The sequence below is a fragment of the Bos indicus genome, chromosome 1 (genome assembly GCF_029378745.1).
Source record: "Bos indicus isolate NIAB-ARS_2022 breed Sahiwal x Tharparkar chromosome 1, NIAB-ARS_B.indTharparkar_mat_pri_1.0, whole genome shotgun sequence".
NCBI lineage: Eukaryota > Metazoa > Chordata > Mammalia > Artiodactyla > Bovidae > Bos > Bos indicus.
In genome coordinates, this window is record NC_091760.1 from 157,182,723 (window position 1) to 157,208,920 (window position 26,198).

Consider the following 26,198-nt stretch of genomic DNA (forward strand, 5'->3'; position numbering starts at 1 on the left):
GCTTCTGCGGTCTGCAGCCCACGCTTCTCTCATCACTCTGCTGGCTCCTGTAACAGAGCCCGTGCTTGTTCCAATTTTCAGAAAAGTCAATTTGCCCAAACCTACAGACTTTTAAAGATGCACAAATGCTCAATGTAAGTCACCGTTTTCGCGCACCGCCACAGCCACTTCTGTTAGTCCTGCTCTTTGCTCTGTGGCAGCTTTATACATGCTAGTTTGGATTTCATATGAAGCTACAACCTACTCTCTCAATGGGACCAAAAAATTCTATACACTTATTGGCCACTTACAAATATATTTTTAAGTAGACTCTCAGAGAAGTTGTATTTTTGAGATGTAGTAAATACCTATTGTCAACCCAATTATTTTTATTTTAAATCAAGCTGTAGCAACTTAAATATACATATATCCTACCCCAACTTTATCAATACAAAGTGTTACAAACTTTAAAAAATCTTCTATTCAGTGTTGCTTATTTGGTTTTCCAACTGTACTTCTATTATATAAAATATTATAATGTTTGTTTCACGTGTAGCACTTAGAGATTTGACATTTGCATACATTAGGAAATGTTTACCATGATAAGTTTAGTAAACAACTGTTCCCATTCAGTTATCACATACTATTGACCATATTCCTTAAGCCGTATAATAAATCCTTATGACATGATATTACTGGAGGCTTGTCCCTTTTAATCTCCTATACTTATGCACTTCCTCCTCTCACTCCCCAACCTCTGGCAACCGTCCGTTTCTTCTCTGTATCTGTATGCCTGTTTTGCCTGTTTTCATTTTGCTTTGTTTATTTGTTTTTTAGATTCTGCATAGAAGTGAATATATATGTATATATATACACCACGTTTTCCTTATCCATTTGTCTATGGATCAACATTTAAGCTGTTTCTATATCTTGGCTATTTTAAATAATGCTGTTATGAACATTAAGAGTTCATATATCCTTTGAAACTAGTGGGGATTTTTCCTTCAGGTAAACATTCAGAAGTGAAACTGCGGCATCACATGGCAGTTCTATTTTTGATTTTTCGAGGCGCCTCCACATTGCTTTCCATAGAGGCTACACTAATCTACCTTCTCACTAACTGCACCAGCGTCTCACTTCCTCTACATCCTCGCCAGCACTTGTTATTTGGCGTCTTGTGGTAACAGCCTTTCTGACGCTGCGCGGCGGTATCCTGTTGTAGTTGATTTGCCTTTCCCTGATGGTTAGTGACTCAGATCATCTTTCATATTCTGTTAACCACAATCTTCTTTGGAAGAATGTCTACGCAGCTCCTCTGTGCATTTTCAACTGGGGCTGTTTGCATTTTTTGTGTTGATCTCTTTTAGTTCTTTGTTTATTTTGGATATTAACCCTTTGCTGAATATATCGTTAGCAAATGTCTTTTCCTGCACAGTGGGCTGCCTTTTCACATTGGTGATAGTTTTCTTCAGCGCATAAAATCTTCACAGGGTTTGACGCAGTCTCAGTTTTTGCTGCTGCTTTTCTTGCCTGGGGAGACATACCCTCCCAAATATTGCTAAGACCAAAGTCAAAGACTGTAGTGCCTGTGCTGCTTCCAGGAGCTTTTTGGTTTCAGGTCTTACAGGTAAGTATTTAACCTGTTTTGAGCTAATTTTTGTGTATGACATGAAAACATAGTCCAGTTTGATCCTTTTTCGTGTGGCTGTCCAATTTTTCTAAAACTATTTATTAAAGAGACAGAATTTTCCCCATTGCATAGTCTTGCCTCCTTTGTCACACTAATTAAGTACATGGCTGCTGTGTCTGTTTTTTTTTTTTTTTTTTTTAATGGTACCACACTATTTTGATTACTGTAGCTTTGTGGTATAGTTTGAATCAGGGCGTGTAATACCTCCAATCCAGTTTTGTTACTCTTTCTCAAGATTATTTTCACTCTTTAGGGTCTTTTCTGTTTCCATGAAAATTTTAGAATCATTTGTTCTAGTAGTGTGAAAACTGATATTGGTACGTTTGTAAGAATTGCACTAAATCTATAGATTGCCAAGAAGAATAGGATTATTTTAACAGTATTTAAATCATTCAGTACATGAACATGGTATATCTTTCCATCTGTGTCATCTTCAATTTCTTTCATCAGCATCATACAGTTTTCAGAATATGGTGTTTTCCCTCCTTCAGTTCAGTCGCTCAGTCATGTCTGACTCTTTGCGACCCCATGGACCGCAGCACACCAGGCCTCCCTATCCATCACCAACTCCCCAAGTTTACTCAAACTCTTGTCCACTGAGTCAGTGATGCCATCTAACCAACTCATCCCCTGTTGTCCCCTTCTCCTCATGCCTTCAATCTTACCCAGCATCAGGCTCTTTTCAAATGAGTCACCTCTTTGCATCAGGTGGCCAAAGTATTGAGGTTTTAGCTAAAACATCAGTCCTTCCAAAGAACACCCAAGACTGATCTCCTTTAGAATGGACTGGATTGATCTCCTTGCAGTCCAAGGGACTCTCAAGAGTCTTCTCCAACACCACAGTTCAAAAGCATCAATTCTTTAACGTTCAGCTTTCTTTATAGTCCAAATCTCACATCCATACATGACTACTGGAAAAACCATAGCTTTGACTAGACAGAAATTTGTTGACAAAGTAATGTCTTTGCTTTTTAAGGGTGACAATATACAGCCTTGACATACTCCTTTCCCTATTTGGAACCAATCTGTTGTTCCATGTCCAGTTCTAACTGTTGCTTCCTGACCTGCATACAGATTTCTCAAGAGGCAGGTCAGGTGGTCTGGTATTCCCATCTCTTTCAGAATTTTCCACAGTTTGTGGTGATCCACACAGTCAAAGGCTTTGGAATAATCAATAAAGCAAAAATAGGTGTTTTTCTGGAACTCTCTTGTTTTTTTGATGATCCAGCAGATGTTGGCAATTTGATCTCTGGTTCCTCTGCCTTTTCTAAAATCAACTTGAACATCTGGAAGTTCATGGTACACGTATTGTTGAATCCTGGCTTGGAGAATTTTGAGCGTCACTTTACTAGCATGTGAAATGAGTGCAATTGTGCAGTGGTTTGAGGATTCTTTGGTATTGCCTTTCTTTGGGATTGGAATGAAAACTGAACCTTTCCAGTCCTGTGGCCACTGCTGTGTTTTCCAAATTTGCTGGAATATTGAGTGCAGCACCTTCACAGCATCATCTTTTAGGATTTTAAATAGCTCAACTGGAATTCTATCACCTCCACTAGCTTTGTTCATAGTGATGCTTCCTAAGGCCCACTTGACTTCACATTCCAGGATGTCTGGTTCTAGGTGAGTGATCACACCATCGTGATTAGCTGGGTCATGAAGATCTTTTTTGTGCAGTTCTTCTGTGTATTCTTGCTACTTCTTCTTAATAACTTCTGCTTCTGTTAGGACCATACCATTTCTGTCCTTTATTGTGCCATCTTTGCATGAAATGTTCCCTTGGTATCTCTAATTTTCTTGAAGAGATCTCTAGTCTTTCCCATTCTATTGTTTTCCTCTATTTCTTTGCACTGATCACTGAGGAAAGCTTTCTTATCTCTCCTTGCTATTCTTTGGAACCCTGTATTCAAATGGGTACATCTTTCTTTTTCTCCTTTGCTTCTCTTCTTTCCACAGCTATTTGTAAGCTGGCTCCTCAGGCAGCCATTTTTCTTTTTTGCTTTTCTTTTCCTTAAGAATGGTGTTGATCCCTGTCTCTGGTACAATGTCATGAACCTCCATCCATAGTTCACCAGGCACTCTGTCTATCAGATCTAAACCCTTAAATCTATTTCTCACTTCCACTGTATAATCGTTAGGGATTTGATTTAGGTCATACCTGAATGGTCTAGTGGTTTTCTGTACTTTCTTCAATTTAAGTCTGCATTTGGCAATAAGGAGTTCATGATCTGAGCCACAGTTAGCTCCTGGTCTTGTTTTTGCTGACTGTGCAGAGCTTCTCCATCTTTGGCTGCAAAGAATATAATCAATCTGATGTCAATATTGACCATCTGGTGATGTCCATGTGGAGAGTCTTCTCTTGCATTGTTGGGAGAAGGTGTTTGCTATGACCAGTGTATTCTCTTGGCAAAATTCTATTAGCCTTTGCCCTGCTTCATTTTGTACTCCAAGGCCAAATTTGCCTGTTACTCCAGTACTTGACTTGTTTATTGACTTCCTACTTTTGCATTCCAGTCTCCTATAATGAAAAGGACATTTGGTGTTACTGGTTGGGGCATAGGCTTGGATTACCATGATATTGAATGGTTTGCCTTGGAAATGAACAGAGATCATTCTGTCATTTTTGAGATTGCATCCTTACATAAGTTTATTCCTAGGTATTTTATTCTTTGATGCAATTATAAATGGGATTGTTTCCTTAATTCCCCTTTCTGATATTTCATTGTTAACATATCAGTTCAGTTCAGTGGGTCAGTTGTGTCCGACTCTTTGTGACCCCATGAAGTGCAGCACACCAGGCCCCCTTGTCCATCACCAACTCCCAGAGTTCACTCAAACTCATGTCCATCGAGTCGGTGATGCCATCTAGCCATCTCATCCTCTGTCATCCCCTTCTCCTCTTGCCCCCAATCCCTCCTAACATCAGAGTCTTTTCCAGTGAGTCAACTCTTCATATTAGGTGGCCAAAGTATTGAAGTTTCAGGTTTAGCATCATTCCTTCCAAAGAAATCCCAGGGCTGATCTCCTTCAGGATGGACTGGTTGTATCTCCTTGCAGTCCAAGGGACTCTCTCAAGAGTCTTCTCCAACACCACAGTTCAAAGGCATCAATTCTTTGGTGCTCAGCTTTCTTCACAATCCAACTCTCACATCCATACATGACCACTGGAAAAACCATAGCCTTGACTAGACAGACCTTTGTTGGCAAAGTAATGTCTCTGCTTTTGAATATGCTATCTAGGCTGGTCATAACTTTCCTTCCAAGGAGTAAGTGTCTTTTAATTTCATGGCTGCAATCACCATCTGCAATGAACATATAAAATGAAGCAAGTTTCTACATATTAATTTTGTATCCTTCAAATTTATTGAATTCACTTATTCTAATAGTTTTGAGGTGGCATCTTTAGAATTTTCTACAAATAATATGTCATCTCTAGTACTTTTGCCTGGAAAATCCCATGGACGGAGGAGCCTGGTAGGCTGCAGTGCATGGGGTCGCTAGAGTCGGACATGACTGAGCGACTTCCCTTTCACTTTTCACTTTCCTGCATTGGAGAAGGAAATGGCAACCCACTCCAGTGTTCTTGCCTGGAGAATCCCAGGGATGGGGAACCTGGTGGGCTGCCGTCTCTGGGGTCGCACAGAGTCGGACATGACTGAAGCGACTTAGCAACAGCAATATGTCATCTGCAAACAGTGACAGCTTTACTTCTTCCTTTTCAACTGGGATACTTTTTATTTCTTTTTATTATTTGATTTCTGTGGCTAGGATTTCCAATACTAAAAGTGATGAGAGTAGGCATACTTGCCTTGTTCCTGACCTTAGAGAAAAGGTTTTGGCTTTTCACCATTGTGTTAGCTGTGAGCTTGCATACATGGTCTTTTTAATATTCAAGTGTGTTCTTTCTGTACCCAATTTATTGAGAGCGTTTTTTTTAATCATAAATTGATATTGACATCTGTCTAAAGATTTTTCTGGCTCTATTGTGATGGTTGTTGCTGTTATTTAGTCACTATGTTGCATCCAAATCTCATGTGACCCTACGGATCTAGGCCAGCAGGCTTCTCTGCCCGCAGGATTTCACAGGCAAGATTACTGGAGCGGGCTACTATTTCCTTCTCCAGGAGATCATCCTGACCCAGGGATCAAACCTGCATCTCCTGCATTTCAAGTAGGTTCTTTATCATTGAGCCACCAGGGAAGCCCATCACTGAGATGATTATATGATTATTATTCTTCAATTTGTTAATGTGCTAGTGTGATGTTGGTTAATTTGTGAATATTGAACCACCTTGCATCCTTGTGCTAAATCCAACTTAATCACAGTGTATGACTTTTCTAATGTATAGCAGAATTTGGTTTAGTAATTGTTGAGGATTTTTGCATCCATGTTCCCCAGTGATGTTTGCCTGTAACTTTCTTGTGTGTGTGTGTGTGGTGGTGGTATTCTCTGATTTTGGTATCAGGGTAATTATGGCCTAATACAATGATTTTGAAAGTGTTTTTTCCTGTTTAACTTTTCATAAGAGTTTGAGAAGTATAGGTGTTAACGTCTCTAAATGTTTGGTAGAGTACAACTGTAAAGCTATAATACCTGATCCTGTACTTTTTTTCATTAAGAGTTTTGTAATTACTGATTCAGTTTCATTAGCTGTAATTGGCCTGTTCATATTTTCTATTTCTTTCTGGTTCAGCCTTGAGAGATAATACATTTCTAGGAATGTCCATTTCTTCTAGGTTTTGTACCTTACTGACATATGATTATAATAATCTCTTATCATCTTCTGTATTTTAATGGTGTTGGTTGCAACCTCTCCTCTTTAATTTTTAAAACTTATTTAGGCCTTCTCTCTTTTTCCTTGATTAGTCTGGCTAAATGTTTATCAATTTTCTTTATCTTTTCAAATAACCAGGAGTTAGTTTTTTGTAAGAATCTATTTATTATATTTCCACTTAGATATTTATTTTTCTTTCTTTCTGATGACTTTGGATTTTGCTTGCACTTGTTTTTCTAGTTCATTTTGGTGTAAAGTTAGCTGGCTTATTTGGGACTTTTTTTGTCTCCTGAAGTAAGAACTTGCCTCTTAAAATTGCTTTTGTTGTGCTGCATAGATTTTGGATCATTATGTTTCCATTTTCATTTGTCTTTAGATATTTTTTATTTCCTATTTGATTTCTTCAGTGACCCACTGGCTTTCTAGTAGCATACTGCTTAGCCTCCATATTTGTGGGTTTTGGAAGTTTCTTTTATAGCTGATTTCTATTCTCATTCCATTGTGGTCAGAAAGATTATTGATATGGTTTCAATTTTCTTAAATTTACTGAGACTTGTTTTGTGGTCTAGCCTGTGATCTATCCTGAAGAATGTTTGAAGTGCACTTGAAAGGAATATGTTATCTGCTCCTTTGGGGTGGAATGTTCCATATATAACTATTAAGTCCACTTGGTAGAATGTGTCATTCAAAGCCAGTATTTTCTTATTGATTTTTCTATCTGAATGATCTGTCCATTGATGTGAGTGGGGTGTTTATAGTTCTCTATTACTTACTGTCAGTTTCTCCTTTTATATTAATATCTGTTAATTTTTGTGTATTTAGACACTCCTATATTGGGTGCCCTTTGCCAACAACGGTGTGTGTAGTCAAAGCTATGATTTTCCAGTCGTCATGTTTGAATGTGAGAGTTGGACCATAAAGAAGGCTGAGCACCAAATAATTGATGCTTTCAAATTCTGGAAAAGACTGATAGTTCCTGGACTGCAAGGAGACCAAACCAATTGACCCTAAAGGAAACCAACCTTGAATATTCGTTGGAAGTGCAGTTGCTGAAGCTGAAGCTCCATACTTTGGCCACCTGATGCAAAAAGCTTACTCATTGGAAAAAGACCCTGATGCTAGGAGAGACTGAAGGCAAAAGGAGGAAGAGGCGGCAGAGGGTGAGTTGGTTAGACAGCATCATTGACTCAATGCACATGAATTTGAGCAAACTCTGGGAGATAGTGAATAACCGAGGAGTCTGGCGTGCTGCAGTCCCTGGGATCACAGAGTCAGACATGACTTAGTGGCTGAACAACAACAACAAATGCCCTAAAATCGTTCTGTCCACTCATTCGTGATAAGCAAACACTAAATTAGGTATTCTTGTTTCTTGCAAAGTCAAAATTTAAATATTGTTTCAGTTAAAACAGTAAAATACATAAAATAATAGAAAGATATGGCTACATTTTGCAATACATATGAATATCGAATCACTGTTCTGCATACTTGAGACTAACACAACGTTATATTTCAGTTACACATCAATAAAAAGCTAAACAATTGGGAAAACTATAGCACCATATAGAAAATATAAAAATAAATTGAGAAATACTTCTTTGCAAATAATTACTTTTTAATTATTCTCTTCTATATTTATTATCTCTCTTGTGTTTTTTATAATTAATAGATTTTATTTTAGAGCAGTTTTAGGTTCACAGAAAAGTTGAGCAAAAAGTACAGGGAGTTTTCATATACTCCCCTGCTTCCCTTTCCCCTACTATTAACATCTTGAATTAATGTGGCACACCTGGTACGATTAATAAACCAATAATGATACAATATTATTAACTAAAGCCCATCACTTACTGTAGGGCTTACTCTTTGTGTTATTCAGTTCTGTAGGTTTTGACAAACACATAATATTGTGCACCCACCTTTCAAATAGCTTCACTACCCTAAAAATCCCCTATGCTTCTATTCTTACAACCCTCATCCCCTCTCCCAGAACCCCTAACAACCATTGATTATTTTGTTATCTCTACTTCTTTTGTCTTTTCCAGAATGTGATATAGTTGGAAGTATACATTTTATGTAGCTCATATCAGTTTCTTTCAATTTGCTTTATGATTTTAAGATGCTTTTCAATGGGTTGATAGCTCATTTCTTTTTATTGCTAAACAATACTTCACTGTACAGATATGCCATAGTGTTTATCCATTTACCTATTAAAGACAATTAGTTAATTGCTTCCAATATGTGGAAGATTTCTCATTCCTTTTCTGTTTTTCAAAGTGCACCGCATTAGGAAATAGGAAAGATAAAATTCGGCATCATTATTATATTGTCCTTGAGTTTAAAGGAATGTCTATACTTCATTCAAATACAATGGTGGCTTTGTGCTTACAAGTGAAGCACAAAGATTCTTAAAACTGAATATGATTTTTTTAATATACAAAAAACCAAGGAAGGGAGATTCTTCTAAGAATCAGTGATATCTTTATTCAAGTTTTATTTTAAATATGTCAATAAAGATTTACACTTTATAAATTCTACATAGCTAACTTTTTGGACAACAATATTTTTAATGATTTGAAATTTATGTTTTCTTGCATCATTTTACATATTTGTTTTAAAACACTTTAAATGTTTTGAAGAATTAATATTCTTATAATGGTCATAATACCCAAAGCAATCTACAGATTTAATGCAATACCTCTCAAAATACCCACAATATTTTTCACAGAACTATGACAAATATTTCTAAAATCTTCATGGAAACATAAAAGACCCAGAATTGCCAAAATAACCCTGAGGATAAAGAACAAAGCAGGAGGCACTACCTGCTCTGACTTCAGACAATGCTGCTGCTGCTGCTGCTGCTGCTAAGTCACTTCAGTTGTGTCCGACTCTGTGCGACCCCAGAGACGGCAGCCCACCAGGCTCCCCCGTCCCTGGGATTCTCCAGGCAAGAACACTGGAGTGGGTTGCCATTTCCTTCTCCAATGCATGAAAGTGAGAAGTGAAAGGGAAGTCGCTCAGTCGTGTCCGACTCTTCGCGACCCCATGGACTGCAGCCTACCAGGCTCCTCCATCCATGGGCTTTTCCAGACAAGAGCACTGGAGGGGGTGCCACTGTCTTCTCCAATGCATGAAAGTGAAAGTGAAGTCGCTCAGTCGTGTCAGACTCAGTCCTGTCCGACTCCTATCGACCCCATGGACTGCAGCCCACCAGGCTCCTCCATCCATGGGATTCTCCAGGCAAGAGCACTGGAGTGGCTGCCATCGCCTTCTCCGAAGACAATGCGACTAGGATACAGCAATCAAAGCAGCAGGGCCCTGGTGCAGAAGCAGACACGTGGGTCAGTGGACTGAAGAGATGCCCAGAAATAAACCCACACCCCTATGGACAGTTAATCTTCAGCAAAGGAGGCAAGAATATACTATGAGGAAAAGACAGTCTCTTCAGCGAGTGGTATTGGGAAAGCTGAACAGCTGCATGCACAAAAAATAATCTTGAAATGGCTGAAAGATTTAAATATAAGACAAGATACCATAAAACTCAGAGGAGAACATAGGCAAAGCATTCTCTGACAGAAGTGCTACCAGTGTTTTCTTGGGTTAGCCTCCCAAGACAATAGAAATAAAAACAAAAATAAGCAAGTGGGAACTATTCAAACTTTTAACTCTTTCATACCAAAGGAAACCATAAACAAAACAAATAGACAACCTATGGACTAGGTTGCAAATGATGTGACTGACAGGGGCTTAATTTCCAAAATATACAAACAACTCCTACAATTCCATAACAAAAAAACAAACAATCCAATTAAAAAATGGGCAGAAGACCTCAAAAGACATTTATCCAAAGAAGAGATACAAATGACCAATAGGCACATGGAAAGATGCTCATTATTGTTAATAGCTAGATAAATGAAAATCAAAACAACAATAAGGTGCTAACACCAGTCAGAATGGCCATCATTAACACGTCTACAAATAGTAAATGTTACAGAGGGTGCAGTGTAAAGGAACCATGTTACAGTATGGAAAAAAAGTAAATTGGTACAGTCACTATGGAAAACAGTATGGAGCTTCCTCAAAAAACTAAAAATAGAGTTGCCATATGATACAGCAATGCCACTGCTGGGCATACACCAGTAAAAACTATAACTCAAAAAGATATAAGCACCCATATGTTCATAACAGCACAATTTACAACAGCCAAGACACGGAAGCAATCTAAATGTCTATTGACAAATGAATGGATAAAGAAGAATTGAACACTACTCAGTCATAAAAAGGGCTTCCCTTGTGGCTCAGCTGGTAAAGAATCCTCCTGCGATGCGGGAGAGCTGGGTTCAAAGCCTGGGTTGAGAAGATCCCCTGGAGAAGGGAAGGGCTACCTACTCCAGTGTTCTGGCCTGGAGAATTCCACGGACGTGCGGTTGCAAAGAGTTGGACATGACCGAGTAACTTCCAATTCACAGCCATAAGAAAGAAAGAGGTAATTCCATTTGCAGCAACATGGATGGACCTAGAGATTATCATACTAAGGGACGTAAGTCGGAAAGAGAAAGACAAATACATACGATATCACTTATATGTAGAATCTAAAATACGACACAAATGAACGTCCCTACAAAACCAGACTCACAGAAATGGAGACCAACTTGTGTTGCCAAGGGGAGGGTGGTGGAAGAGGGAAGGGCTGGGAGGCTGAGATTAGCACACTCAAACTATTTCACAAGGATGAATAAACACGGCTCCACTGTATAGCACAGGGAACTATATCAACATCCTTTGATAAGCCATAACGGAAAAGAACGTGAAAAGTAATATTCAGTAACTGAGTCACTTCAGTGTACAACAGAAGCTAAACACAACATTTTAAATCAACTATACTTCAATATAATTTAAAAAAATAAACTCTAAATGCTTATCAGAGCAAGGTTGGTAATTCAATTTTTCCCACCATGACTTGGTAAGTTTTCTAGCTTTTAATCACTGAAACTGAAGTGAAAGTGAAAGTCACTCAGTCGTGTCCGACTCTTTGACGACCATATGGATTATACAGTCCATGAAATTCTCCAGGCCAGAATACTGGAGTGGGCAGCCTTTCCCTTCTCCAGGAGATCTTCCAAACCCATGGACTGAACCCAGGTCTCCCATATTGCAGGCGGATTCTTTACCTTCTGAGCCACCAGGGAAGCCCAAGAATACTGGAGTGGGTAGCCTATCCCTTCTCCAGCAGATCTTCCCAACCAGGAATCGAACTGGGGTCTCCTGCATTGCAGGTGGATTCTTTACCAACTGAGCTATCAGGGAAGCCCCTTTTAATCATTAGTAATATTCAATCTGTTCAGTTCAGTTCAGTCGCTCTGTCGTGTCCAACACTTTGTGACCCCATGGACTGCAGCACGCCAGGCCTCCCTGTCCAGCTTGTTCAAATTCATGTCCATTGAGTCAGTGATGCCATCCAGCCATCTCATCCTCTGTTGTCCCCTTCTCCTCCCACCTTTCCTCGAATCACGGTCTTTTCAAATGTGTCAGTTCTTCGCATTTGGTGGCCAAAGTATTGGAGTTTCAGCTTCAGCATCAGTCCTTCCAATGAATATTCAGGACTCATTTCCTTTAGGATGGAGTGGTTGGATCTCCTTGCAATCCAAAGGACCCTCAAGAGTCTTCTCCAACACCACAGTTCAAAAGCATCAATTCTTTGGTGCTCAGCTTTCTTCACAATCCAACTCTCACATCCATACATGACTACTGGAAAAACCATAGCTTAGACTAGACAGACCTTTGTTGGCAAAGTAATGTCTCTGCTTTTTAATATACTGTCTATGTTGGTCATAACTTTCCTTCCATGGAGCAAGCGTCTTTTAATTTCATGGCTGCAATCACCATCTGCAGTGATTTTGGAGCCCAAGAAAATAAAATCTGACACTGTTTCCCCATCTATTTTCCATGAAGTGATGGGACCAGATGCCATGATCTTCATTTTCTGAATGTTGAGTTTTTAAGCCAACTTTTTCCCTCTCCTCTTTCACTTTCATCAAGAGGCTCTTTAGTTCCTCTTCACTTTCTGCCATAAGGGTGGTATCATCTGCATATCTGAGGTTATTGATATTTCTCCATCTTGATTCCAGCTTGTGCTTCATCCAGTCCAGCGTTTCTCATGATGTACTCTGCATATAAGCTAAATAGGCAGGGTGACAATACACAGCCTTGACGTACTACTTTCCCAATTTGGACCCAGTCTGTTGTTCCATGTCCAGTTCTAACTGTTGCTTCCTGACCTGCATACAGATTTCTCAGGAAGCACATCAGGTGGTCTTTTATTCCCATCTTTGAAGAATTTTCCCCAGTTTGTTGTGATCCACACAGTCAAAGGCTTTGGCATAGTCAATAAAGCAGAAGTAGATATTTTTCTGGAACTCTCTTGCTTTTTCAATGATCCAACAGATGTTGGCAATTTGCTCTCTGGTTCCTCTGCCTTTTCCAAATCCAGCTTGAACATCTGGAAGTTCATGATTCATGTACTGTTGAAGCCTTGCTAGGAGACTTTTGAGCATCACTTTGCTAGCGTGCAAGATGAGTGTAATTGTAAAATTCAATTTGTATATGTCTATATTACATATATATAGACAGCATATTCAAAAGCAGAGACATTACTTTGCCAACAAAGGTCCGTCTAGTCAAGGCTATGGTTTTTCCAGTGGTCATGTATGGATGTGAGAGTTGGACTGTGAAGAAAGCTGAGCACTGAAGAATTGATGCTTTTGAACTGTGGTGTTGGAGAAGACTCTTGAGAGTCCCTTGGACTGCAAGGAGATCCAACCAGTCCATTCTAAAGGAGATCAGTCTTTGGTGTTCTTTGGAAGGACTGATGCTGAAGCTGAGACTCCAATACTTTGGCCACCTCATGCAAAGAGTTGACTCATTGGAAAAGACTCTGATGCTGGGAGGGATTGGGGGCAGGAGGAGAAGGGGATGACAGAGGATGAGATGGCTGGATGACATCACTGACTCAATGGACGTGAGTTTGAACAAGCTCTGGGAGTTGGTGATGGACAGGGAGGCCTGTCGTGCTGCTATTCATGGGGTTGCAAAGAGTCGGACACGACTGAGTGACTGAACTGAACTGACTGATACATATATGTGTGTATTCATACATATATTCATACAAAATTTTTCTAGTCACTTTTCCATCTATTTCCATTACTCTAGGGTTTTTTCTTTTTATTCCTTACACTGTGATGTTTTGTGAGGTACACATCTAAGATCACATTTGTTCTGTAGAAAATACTTGTGGAAACTTCTAGCTTCCAAAATAAGCTCTGTAACATGCCTTTTACTTTGTCACGTGTACTTCGTTTTTCCATGTATTTAACTTTTTCTCATTAGATCTGTAGTAGATTAAATACAATGAGTTAAAATCCTCTCCTTTTCCTTTTATTTTACATAATTTTCTGCTGTTATTTTGTGCATGCGTGGATGTTTCACTTGTGCGTGTGTTAGTGCATTAGTGATGTAAACTCATTATAATTAATACCATGTGTTACAATGACCATATTTCACTTACGATGGCTTTTCTCTTGCCTCCGTCATTTCTGATACCCCTTTATACCTGTGGTCCATTTGTTTCAACACAGATCTAAGAGCACCAAGTCCCTGCGACTACACTTGACACAGTGGTCACGTCTTTGCTGGGCGTGGCATTCCTGCATTGCACTCTCTTCCCTCACAATATTTAAAAAGTGTTGTATTATCTTTTGATTTTGATAGTATGATATAGAAGTAAAAGCTGGACAAATTTTAATTCCTTTGGTCTTTAATTTTAAGATGGGAAAGGAATAAAAACAACATTCCTACTCTGAAAGAAAGATATGAAATAGCCAGAGTATGTCTTATATTTTTCTTTTTTTTACTCATCTGAGAGAGTAAGGACTTCCCTCGTGCCTCAGATGGTAAAGAATCTGACTGCAATGCAGGAGACCTGAGTTTGATCTCTGGGTTGGGAAGAGCTACGGAGAAAGAAATGGCAACCCACTACAGTATTCTTGCCTGGAAAATCCCATGGACAGAGGAACCTGGCGTGTTGCAGTTCATGGGGTCGCAAAGAGTTGGACACCACTGAGCGACTAATACTTCTCCAAGAGAGTAAGACTTCATTGTCTAATTTTTTGAACATCTGTATTTTTCATGTGTACTATTGATTATCAATATGTTCTTTTATTCTAACTTTTTATTAAGTAACTCCTATTTTCTCTCAAATTTATCTTTTAGTTAATTTCTTATCTTTCACCATGGTGGTAGTGATGGTGGTTTAGTCGCTAAGTCGTGTCTGACTCTTGAGACCCCATGGACTGTGGCCTGTCGGGCTCCTCTGTCCATGGAATTTTCCAGGCAAGAATACTAGGGTGAGTGGCCATTTCCTTCTCCAGGGGATCTTCCCAACCCAGGGATTGACACAGGGATTTAACCTGAGTCACCCGCATTGCAGGCAGATTCTTTACCATCTGAGCCACTAGGGAAGCCCTAGCTACCAGAGCAAAGCTAACACCACTGGGTTATGGCTGGATCTGTATGCCAGGGCTCCCATGACAAAGCACCATCCACTAGGTGGCCTAATCCACAGAAACATTCTTTTCCCATCTGAAGGCTAGAAATCCAAGATTAAGGTGATGGCAGGGTTGGTTCCTTCTGAGAGTTGTGAGGGGGAATCTGTTCCAGGCCTCTCCCGACCTTGTGGTTTGCTAGAAGCCTTTGGTATTCCCTGGCTGGTAGGTCCATCACGCTCATCTTTGTCTTCATGTGCCTTTCATGTACTCCCTGTGTGTGTCCATCTCTGTGTCCAAATTTCTCCTTTGTGTAAGGCCACCAGTCATACTGGATTATGGTCCACCCTACTCACCTCAACTTAACTTGATCATCTGCAAAGAGCCTGTTTCCAAATCAGGTCACAAGTACTGGGGGTTAAGATTTCAACATCCTTTGAGTGAGTGAGTGAAAGTCGCTCAGTTGTCTCCGACTCTTTGCAACCCCATGGGCTATACATTCCATGGAATTCTCCAGGCCAGAATACTGGAGTGGGTAGCCTTTCCCTTCTCCGGGGGATCTTCCCAACCCAGGGATCAAACCCAGGTCTTCCGTATCACAGGTGATTCTTTACCAGCTGAGCCACAAGGGAAGCCTTCAACATCCATTTGTAGGATATAATTCAACCTGCAACAGATGAGGACATCAGATTCGCAAAGTTAAGTAAAGGTTTCAGCTTTGATCAGTAGCAGCCTTTCTACACTTGTGTTTTAATCAGATGACATCAAGTTAGGGACTAGATCAAATTAGCTATTGCAGATGTTTTCAATCCTGCTTCTTCAGGATAAAATACATAAAAATCTCTTCCGGTGATTTTAAACATTCGTCAATATTTGGGGGTTTCCCCAGTGGCTCAGATAGTAGAGAATATGCCTGCAATGTGGGAAACCCAAGTTCAATCCCTGGGTTGGGAAGATCCCCTGGAGAAGGGAATGGCTACCCACTCCACAATTCTTACCTGGAGAATTAGATGGACAGAGAAGCCTGGCAGGCTACAGTCCATGGGGTCCCAAAGAGTCGGACACGACTGAGTGACTAACATTTTCACTTTCAATATTTTTGTTTAGGCCAGTGAAAACATTTTCCTTCCATATTAAATGATCTCCTATGGTTTTTTGAGAAATTAGAAAGTGAAAGTGAAGTCGCTCAGTCGTGTCTGACTCTTGGCGACCCGTGGACTGTAGCCCACCAAGCTCCTCCGTCCATGGGATTCTCCAGGCAAGAATACTGGAGTGGGTTGCCATTTAAGAGGAGGCCTATTGGTGTTTTCCAGAACTCAGCCATCTTCCTAGACATTATCAATTGGAGATTATTGTCAGGAAGAATGTCTCTCTGTCAATCTCAATCAAATTAAAATAGCAAACATGGTATAATTTCTACTTTCCAATATCCATTAGAAATGCTTAAAACAACATCAGTGGTGATTTTATAATGATTTTCAATGACTCATCCAACATTTTCTTATGCTGGGCATTCATTCATTCACACACACACACACACACACACACACACACACTTATTCAGTTGGTGGTAGCCAACCCAAATTTAGTGCAAGAAGTCTGTATTCAGCCATAGCCTTCATTCCAATTAAAGGTAGTAATACTGGAAGCCTTCACAGATATTAATTTTCTGTTTTTCTTTAATACATTTTTTTAGCATGGATAGCAGTAGCAGTGTTAGTCACTCAGTCATGTCTGACTCTGCGACCCCATGAACTGTAGCCCGCCAGGCTCCTCTGTCCATGGGATTCTTCAGGCAAGAATACTGGAGTGGATTGCCATTCCCTTCTCTAAAGGATCTTCCTGACCTAGGAATCAAACCCAGATCTTTTGCATTGCAGGCAGATTCTTTACCATCTGAGCTATAGGGAAGATCCAGATTTGGCACAGATGCTTTTGAGCAGATATTTTCTTCTATGCCTATATTTCCAAAGTTTCATCACTTTAGGCTCCAGCATTTAAGACTTGGATTTTAGGGGTTTTGCAAGCAAATTGTAGTAGGGTAATAAGTGAATTAATGAATGAACTTAAGATCACTTTGACTGAAGAAGGTGGTTTTCAGCCAACATCATCAATTCCCATTATTCCCTGTGATAGAACTAATTTCTAGGACTTTTACCATTAAAATACTCCTGATTAAATATATCAAACTGATAGTTATAAGAATACTACTTTTGCTTTGGGTTAAATTTATAAATTTTTGTACTAAGTTAACACATTGGAGAAGGAAATGGCAGCCCACTCCAGCGTTCTTGCCTGGAGAATCCCAGGAACGGGGGAGCCTGGTGGGCTGCTGTCTATGGGGTCACACAGAGTCGGACATGACTGAAGTGACTTAGCAGCAGCAAGTTAACACATACATATTATATGGAATGTGTTTTGCCATCAAATTTGTATCTGCCATCACATTTACTCTATACTAAAATATTTATCATTGACCTGAAATCATAGGAATCCTTACCTCCACATGATTATGTGAAGTATATCATGCCATTTACTGGGTTTCCAAAGCTCTAGGACGTGGAAGATAATTGGATGCTGGAAAAAGCAGTCTTAGTTCCAAAGTTTCCCCTCTACCATACAGAAAGATTGGCAATCCCAGCTCCATCCCCCAGAGGCCACACTGAATCTGGAATATCAAATGCAGTTGGAATATCTCTGTCTCCAGTGGTTGGAAATGGTCATTGACATTCAGACGGGGAGTCTCCTTTTTTAGCATTTCTTTTCTCTAGAATTTACCTTCAATATGACTGTCATCGCTGAAAGGACCTAGGAAAACAAAAAGGATGAGAATAAAGAATGACAATGCAGGAGCATGAAGGAGGGCTGAGCAATCAGAACATGACTTTCCATAATGTCTGAAAGGTTATAAGGCAGCTATCTTTCAGAATTATTTTATGTATATACCTAATTGATTGCCATGTCATTAAGTAGAAGTTTTGATCTATTTCATTTTTTCTCAAGCTGCTACGTGAAATCATATTCATCATGTAGCTGAGAGAAGCTTTCATTTTTCATGGATAGTACAAGGAACAAAAGAGGGGTAAAGACTCAGAGGCAAAGAAAAGAAAGGAACAAAACTCAAGATTCAGAGAATTCTAACAATGCACTCTGGAGCCACTTGGCTCAGCATCAGGTCGCAGGCGTAGGGCCGCTCGCCCGAGTGGACGCGCCAGTGACTGGCCAGCAGCACTCCACTACAGCGAAGGGTGTGGAAGTGGCTGGGAGGGTAGACTCCAGGACCCAATCTGAGACAAAACTTCCTCCTGCGCTTTCTGGGGATAAAAATCCTGTTAGAATTACATTGTTGAGATGGGATAAATGCCTTATATAAACAGGACAGAAGTGGCTCTTCTGGGTGATGAACATGAAGCAAAGGATGGTGTGCAGGACCTTGGTCAGGGTCCAGTGCCTCCCGGATGATGTCATGGCCGTGAAATACAATTCATCATGATATCGTTGGATTAAGGATTGCATTAAGGAGTCTACAGAGAGCTCAGACCTCCTTTTTGAGGTGCTAGAGGTGTCGTATTGGGTGTGAGCATCAAAGATTTCCATGCATTATATGAGTGTTGCACAGACAGACATACCCCTTTAGAGTGGTGGTGACAAGGCTACAGCAATGAGGAAAGCAGCCTTTCCATGCAAGTGTCTTCTGGTCAAAGGTCGTCTCTGTCATTCTCACCCAGAGGCACTGGTGCCCATGGACACTTGGGATATCCTAGTGAATACCCCCTGAAGAGACCTTCTTGTGGTGAGACTATCTCACTTGACCTCAAATAATACAGTCTAAACAACGAGATACCTACCTCGTGATTTCGGGTGTCCATCAAGTATGCAATAGAGAACACTCAAGCACAGCCAATACCTTCTTGGCATCGTGTGAACTTGTTGGCTGGACTGAAGATAGATATTCCATTTCTGGGTATTCAAATGTCATTTCTTAAGATGGTTTCCCAGTTGCTACAGAAACATTCAAACCAGAAGTCCACGTGAGGATACATTTCGCAAGCCCAGCAGAAGACCTGCAGTGGAAGCCCTGCAGAGGCAGGCTTTGAATATGGTGGACAGCCAGGAAGTACGGCCCCTCCTGTTATCACAGGCTGTGCTCAGCTGGAGTAACTACCCTGCAGAGCTGCAGAAATGGCTCCAGGTTGGGGGACAATGGGATAGCAGAACCAAACCTGACTAGCTCCTTTCCACTGGTAGACCGGGCGGATTCCCCTGTGGTGAGGGTAGCGTCTCTTGTATCATACAACCCGCCTCACTGCAAATTGCACCTGGGTCCCTCCCATATTTGCCATTACTTGCAATGGGCCTGCTTGAGAGACACCAAGAGGGAGAAGGAATAAACAGATATATTCGTGGGTTTTTCTCTCCCGTCCTTGGACAGGGACCTGCCACACCTTCATGTTCCTGCAGCTGAACCACCATTTGTGGCTGCCCTTGGAAGGAGGTGAGGGCAGGTCCCGACCCTGGCTCCTGCCTAGTGTCACAAATGCCTATCAGTTCAGGAAATTCAGGGGTTGATAATAACAGCAGTAAGAGAGTACTGCAAAATAATCAGAACAATAAGAAACGTTATTGAAAGTTTATTATATTCCAACCACAGTGGGTGGCATCGCCAACTCAGCAGACATGGGTTTGAGGAAGCTCTGGGAGTTGGTGATGGGCAGGGAAGCCTGGCGTGCTGCAGTCCATGGGGTCACACGAGTCGGACACGCCTGAGCGACTGAACTGACTGATGCACCATGCCACACACTTTACATCTACTATCTTTCTTATTCTCACAAAAACTCTGTGAAGTAGATAGTATTGTAATCTCAGGAATGTGAGATGGATAGGCTGAAATAACCTCCCTAATATCACATATTGAGTGAGTGGCAGAAGAAAGATGAAATTCAGTTCCATCAGATATGAAAGCCCACAATCTTAAACATGGTGTGGAAACACACAGACATTTTACATATACATATATCCGTTATGTACAGATGAGGAAGATTATTCTCTGAAGAGAGATCTTGCAAGGCTCTCTGCTGCTGCTGCTGCTGCTACTAAATCGCTTCAGTCGTGTCTGACTCTGTGCGACCCCATAGACGGCAGCCCACCAGGATTGGAGTGGATTACCATTTCCTTCTCCAAGCCTGCAAGGCTCTCTACTTACCTACTAAACATCCATTCTCCCCTACTTTTTTAATAATCAAAAGCCTGATTTGCAGACTGTGTCAAATTTGCCAAACTAGAAATTTTGGTTTCCTAGCCATTTTTGCAATTACAGGTGATCCTTCAGTCTTACTCAATGAGACAGCACTGGAAAGGAATGTACTGCGAATTTCATTCAGGCTAGAATATGCATTTGACACTTGAAGGTATGGGGCTACTCACAAACTTTGGGGAGGAGATTTCCACACAATAAGGATGGTTAGTTAGTTAGTTCAGTCGCTGTCGTGTCCGACTCTTTGAGACCCCATGGACTGCAGCATGCCAGGCCTCCCTGTCCATCACCAACTCCCAGAGCTTGCTCAAACTCATGTCCATCGAGTCAGTGATGCCATCCAACCATCTCATCCTCTGTCATCCCCTTCTCCTCCCACCTTCAATCTTTCCCATCATTAGGGTCTTTTCCAATGAGTCAGTTCTTTACATCAGGTGGCCAAAGTATTGGAGTTTCAGCTTCTGCATCAGACTTCCAATGAATATTCAGGACTCATTTCCTTTAGAATTGACTGGTTGAATCTCCTTGAAGTCCCTTGGAGATTGCGAGTCTCCAAGACTTGCAAGATTCTCAAGAGGCTTCTCCAACACCACAGTTCAAAAGAATCAGTTCTTCAATGCTCAGGTTTCTTTATTGTCCAACTCTTATATCCATACATGACTACTGGAAAAACCATAGCTTTGACTAGATGGACCTTTGTTGGTAAAGTAATATCTCTGCTTATTAATATGCTGTCTAGGTTGGTCATAGCTTTTCTTCCAAGGAGCAAGTGCTTTTTAATTTCATGGCTTCAGTCACTATCTGAAGTCACAGTGATTTTGGAACCCAAGAAAATAAAGTCTGTCACTGTTTCCACTGCTTCCCATCTATTTGCCATGAAGTGATGGGACTAGATGCCATGATCTTAGTTTTCTGAATGTTGAGTTTTAAGTCAGCTTTTTCACTTCCTCTTTCACTTTCACCAAAAGGCTCTTTAGTTCCTCTGCACTTTCTGCCATAAGGGTGGTATCATCTGCGTATGTGAGGTTATTGATATTTCTCCCAGCAATCTTGATTCCAGCTTGAGCTTCATCCAGTCCAGCGTTCCCCATGATGTACTCTGCATAGAAGTTAAGTAAGCAGGGTGACAATATACATACAGACTTAACGAAATGCTTTCCCAATTTGGAACCAGTCTGTTGTTCCATGTCTGGTTATAACTGTTGCTTCTTGATCTGCTACAGATTTCTCAGGAGGCAGGTAGGGTGGTCTGGTATTCCCATCTCTTTAAGAATTTTCCACAGTTTGTTGTGATCCACACAGTCAAAGGCTTTGGCGTAATCAATAAAGCAGAAGTAAATGTTTTTCTGGAACTCTCTTGCTTTTTTGATGATCCAGTGTATGTTGGCAATTTGATCTCTAGTTCCTCTACCTTTTCTAAATCCAGTTTGAACATCTGGAAGTTCAAGGTTCATGTACAGTTGAAGCCTTTGGAGAATTTTGAGCATTACTTTGAGTATAAGATGAGTGCAATTGTGCAGTAGTTTGAACATTCTTTGGCATTTCCCTTCTTTGGGATTGGAATGAAAACTGACCTTTTCCAGTCCTGTGGCCACTGCTGAGTTTTCCAAATTTGCTGATATACGGAGCGCAGCACTTTCACAGCATCATCTTTTAGGATTTGAAATAGCTCAACTGGAATTCCATCATCGTCTACTTGACTTTGCATTCCAGGATGTCTGGCTCTAAGTGAGTGATCACACCATCGTGATTATCTGGGTCATGAAGATCTTTTTTGTATAGTTTTTCCGTGTATTCTTGCCACCTCTTTTTAATATCTTCTGCTTCTGTTAGCTCCATACAGTTCCTGTCCTTTATTGTGCCCATCTTTGCATGAAATATTCCCTTGGTAGCTCTAATTTTCTTGAAGAGATCTCTAGACTTTCCCATTCTATTGTTTTCCTCTATTTCTTTGCATTGATTGCTGAGGAAGGCTTTCTTATCTCTCCTTGCTATTCTTTGGAACTCTGCATTCAAATGAGTATATCTTACCTTTTCTCCTTTGCCTTTAGCTTCTCTTTTCTCAGCTATTTGTAAGGCCTCCTCAGACAACCATTTTGCCTTTTTGCATTTCTTTTTCTTGGGGGTGGTTTCGATCACTGCCTCCTGTACAATGTCATGAACTTCTGTCCATAGTTCTTCAGGCACTCTATAAGATCTAACTCCTGAAATCTATTTCTCACTTCCACTGTATATAATCTTAAGAAATTTGATCTAGGTCATACCTGAATTGTCTCGTGGTTTTCCCTACTTTCTTCAATTTAAGCTGGTGGAAGCTGGCAAGATGGTGGAGTAGAAGGACATGTGGTCATCTTCTCCTGCAAGAACTCCAAAATTACAACTTGCTGCTGAACAACCATCCACAGGAGAATGTTAGATCCCACCAAAAAAAGATATCACACATCCAAGGGCAATGGAGAAGCACCAGTAAGATGGTAGGAGGGGCGAAATCACACTTAGAATCAAACCCCATACCTGCCAGAGACTCTTGTAGGGCTCAAACAAAACCTTGTGCACACCAGTACCCAGAGACCCCACAGAGACTGACCAGACCTGTGTCTGAGTCTCCTGCGGAGGCACGAGTCAACAGTGGCCTGCCGCAGGGGCAGGGGCTGTGCGTGCAGCTCCCTGGGCACACAGCCTGTGGCATGAGCCCTCTTGGAGGAGTCGCCCTTGAGCCGCCAAGCAGAAGACCCACAAACTGCAGAACAATTATACCAAGGAAATTCTCGCACTGTTAAGAAAGTTCTAGAACCCACAACAGATTTCCCAACCTGGGGATCTGGCAAAGGGACTGGGAATTCCCAGAGAATTTGACTTTACAGGCCAGTGAGATTTGATTACAGAACTTACAAAGGAGTGGGGAACCTGACTCTTGGAAGGCACAAACAAAACTAAGGCTGATAGAGTCGGGCATTGGAAGAAACTGGAGGCCCTGATGGCACCAGAGTCCTGCTGAATAATTTCTCAACTTTGTCTGATAAAAAAAGTCTTATTTGTTTAAATCATTGTTTCATGGATTTTCTTCTGCTTTAAGCAGAATATATTCCTAATCAATGTAAATATTAATGAACAGTAGTTTCATATTTGATAGCTCAAATTTGAGAACTAGAAACTCTTTTTTCCTAAGTCTTGTAAGGCGGTTACTTGGAAGTGAGAGGGTAACAGGCAGGAAGGCCAGGGGTCTCCAAACGGAAGAAATAGGCTGCAAGTGTCAGACATTTTTTCTCTCTCTATTAAGTGGCAGGAGGAAACAAACTACTTGTGTTATATTTTTTCCCCTTCTCTATACAAATTTTAAAAGAGGTTTCTTTTAAAACTCTGTGTTGCCTTGACGACTCCTGGCTCCACCTGAACTTAACTTTTCTCAAACCCTGAGCTAACCCATGCACTTTTCTTAGGGAAATGTTTGTCTTAAGCTATGTTAATGTTCTATGCATTTACCCGAGACTCCGTCTTCAGGTTGGTTCCACCTAAGACTCGGAACTGACTTGACAAACCTGTATGTTTTACTCATGCCTTGCTCTCCTAATCTATGTTAATGAAACTCTACATTTACTTGGAAACCTGCCTCTCTTCATGGTTCGTGTCCATCGTTTTATGGCCTGGGATGACTCACCTGGTGCCAATGTTATCTCAAAATACATGTTGTGGGTGAGGGGCGTGGTGCCAGTCTCTGAGGTTTGACACATCTCCTTTCTATAATTCACAGCTTGCTAGTAACTATATAACATCCTATCTAGTTAAAGACTAGCAGAGGAGCACTTTCTGCCCTCCCCTGACATCTATGTCAGAAGCTTTCCCTGTCTCTTGTGTACTTTAATATAACTTTATCACACAAAAGCTCTGAGCCCCGGATTGAATTCTTCTCCTCTGAGGCCACGAGTCCTGGCGTCTTTCACGGCTGAGCAACAACCTTTCAGTAGTGAGCTCGTGTACACTGTGGCAGTACTCCTCCCAAACTACAAGACTTTTCTTCCTTTTTCTCTTGCTTTATTTGTTATTTTATTGTTATAAGTTTGAGATATTATATGTAATTCTAATAGTAATCACATGGGAAAATCTTGTATTAATAGTAATTTTTATGAAAATTTTATTGGAGTTATAGTTCATTTATAATGTTAGTTTCTGCTGTACAGCAAAGTGAATCAGTTATGCATATACATATATCCACTCTTTTTTAGATTCTTTTCCCATATCGGTTGTTACAGAGTATTGAGTCGAGCTCCCTGTGCTGTACAGCAAGTCCTTATCAGTTATCTATTTTGTACATAGTCAGCTTCCCTGGTGGCTCAGAGGGTAAAGAATCTGGCTGCAATGAAGGAGGCCTGGATTTGATCGCTGGGTTGGGAAGATCCCTCGGAGAAGGGAATGGCTACCCACTTGAGTATTCTTACCTGGAGAATCCCATGGACAGAAGAGCCTGGTGGGCTATAGTTCATGGGTCACACGGAGTCAGATATGACTGAGCAACTAAGCATGCATATATATATAGTAGTGTGTATGCGTCAACCCCAATCTCCCGATTTATAAAACTTTTCCATAAGCCACTCCTTGTGGTTAAAGCAGCAACACAATAATGCACCAAAAAATACCGTGTCCCAGGCACATCACAGCTTTGGTGCTGCAACCTGATTAGTTAAACTGAATTACCAGGGGATCGTGGGGAGGAAATATTGTGATAGCTCCTGCTGCTCTCCAGCCAATTTGCACATTTTCCTAGAATTATTTTAGATGTTATTATCACCCAAACACCTGCTGCTACACAGGCAGGAAAACAAGCCAAAAACAAATGAGAAAGCAAAACAGACTAAATTAAAGACAAATGAGCATAATCCCCTAAGTACAGGATACAAATTATAGCCTTCAAATTTGAGGGCCAGTTCTCCTGGTTATTAACCAGTCTCTAAGGCACTGTAAGCGCCCAAACTGAAAAAAGGAGGCAAAACCATCCAGGTAATTTCCATGTTGGTTTCTCTTCTTTTTCCTCTATGTTTTCTGCAGAATGAAAAAATATATTTCAAAGGATAATCCTTATCTACTCTCCTCTTTTTCCAGCTAACTCAACTGCTACTTTATTTTGTTGTTGCTGTTCAGGCACTGAGTCATGTCTGACTCTTTGTGACCCCATGGACTACAGCACCTCAGGCTTCCCTGTCCTCCACTATCTCCCTGAGTTTGCTCAAAGTCATGTCCATTGAATCAATTATTCCATCCAACCATCTCATCCTCTGTGGTCCACTTCTCCTCCTGCCCCCAATCCCTCCCAGCATCAGAGTCTTTTCCAATGAGTCAGCTCTTTGCATCAGGTGGCCAAAGTATTGGAGCTTCAGCTTCAGCATCAATCCTTCCAATGAATATTCAGGGTTGATTTCCTTTAGGATTGACTGGTTTGATCCTCTTGCTATCCAAGGGACTCTCCAGAGTCTCCACAGCACCACAGTTTTAAAGCATTGATTGTTCAGCATTCAGCCTTCTTTGGAGAAGGCAATGGCACCCCACTCCAGTACTCTTGCCTGGAAAATCCCATGGATGGAGAAGCCTGGTAGGGTGCAGTCCATGGGGTCACAAAGAGTCGGACATGACCGAGTGACTTCACTTTCACTTTTCACTTTCATGCACTGGAGAAGGAAATGGCAACCCCCTCCAGTGTTCTTGCCTGGAGAATCCCAGAGATGGGGGAGCCTGATGGGCTGCCGCCTATGGGGTTGCACAGAGTCGGACACGACTGAAGCGACTTAGCAGCAGCAGCAGCAGCCTTCTTTACAGTCCAACTCTCACATCCATACATGACTACTGGAAAAACCATAGCTTTGACTATATGGACCTTTGTCTGTAAAATAATGTCTCTGCTTTTTAATATGCTGGCTGGATTTGTCATAACTTTTCTTCCAAGGAGCAAGCATCTTTTAATTTCATGGCTG

At 40.9% G+C, this 26,198-nt stretch overlaps 1 long non-coding RNA gene across 1 annotated transcript in view; it reads right to left on the minus strand.

Moving 5' to 3' along the window:
• Window positions 1–13,923: 13,923 nt before the first annotated feature.
• Window positions 13,924–26,198, minus strand: part of LOC139180336 (uncharacterized) — a 63,270-nt gene continuing 50,995 nt past the window's right edge. Inside the window, exons 2-4 of the long non-coding RNA XR_011564611.1 lie at window positions 18,830–18,983; window positions 17,482–17,789; window positions 13,924–15,648 (exon numbers count right to left, since the gene is read on the minus strand). This is a non-coding gene — a long non-coding RNA (uncharacterized lncRNA). The remainder of the gene's footprint in view (window positions 15,649–17,481; window positions 17,790–18,829; window positions 18,984–26,198) is intronic.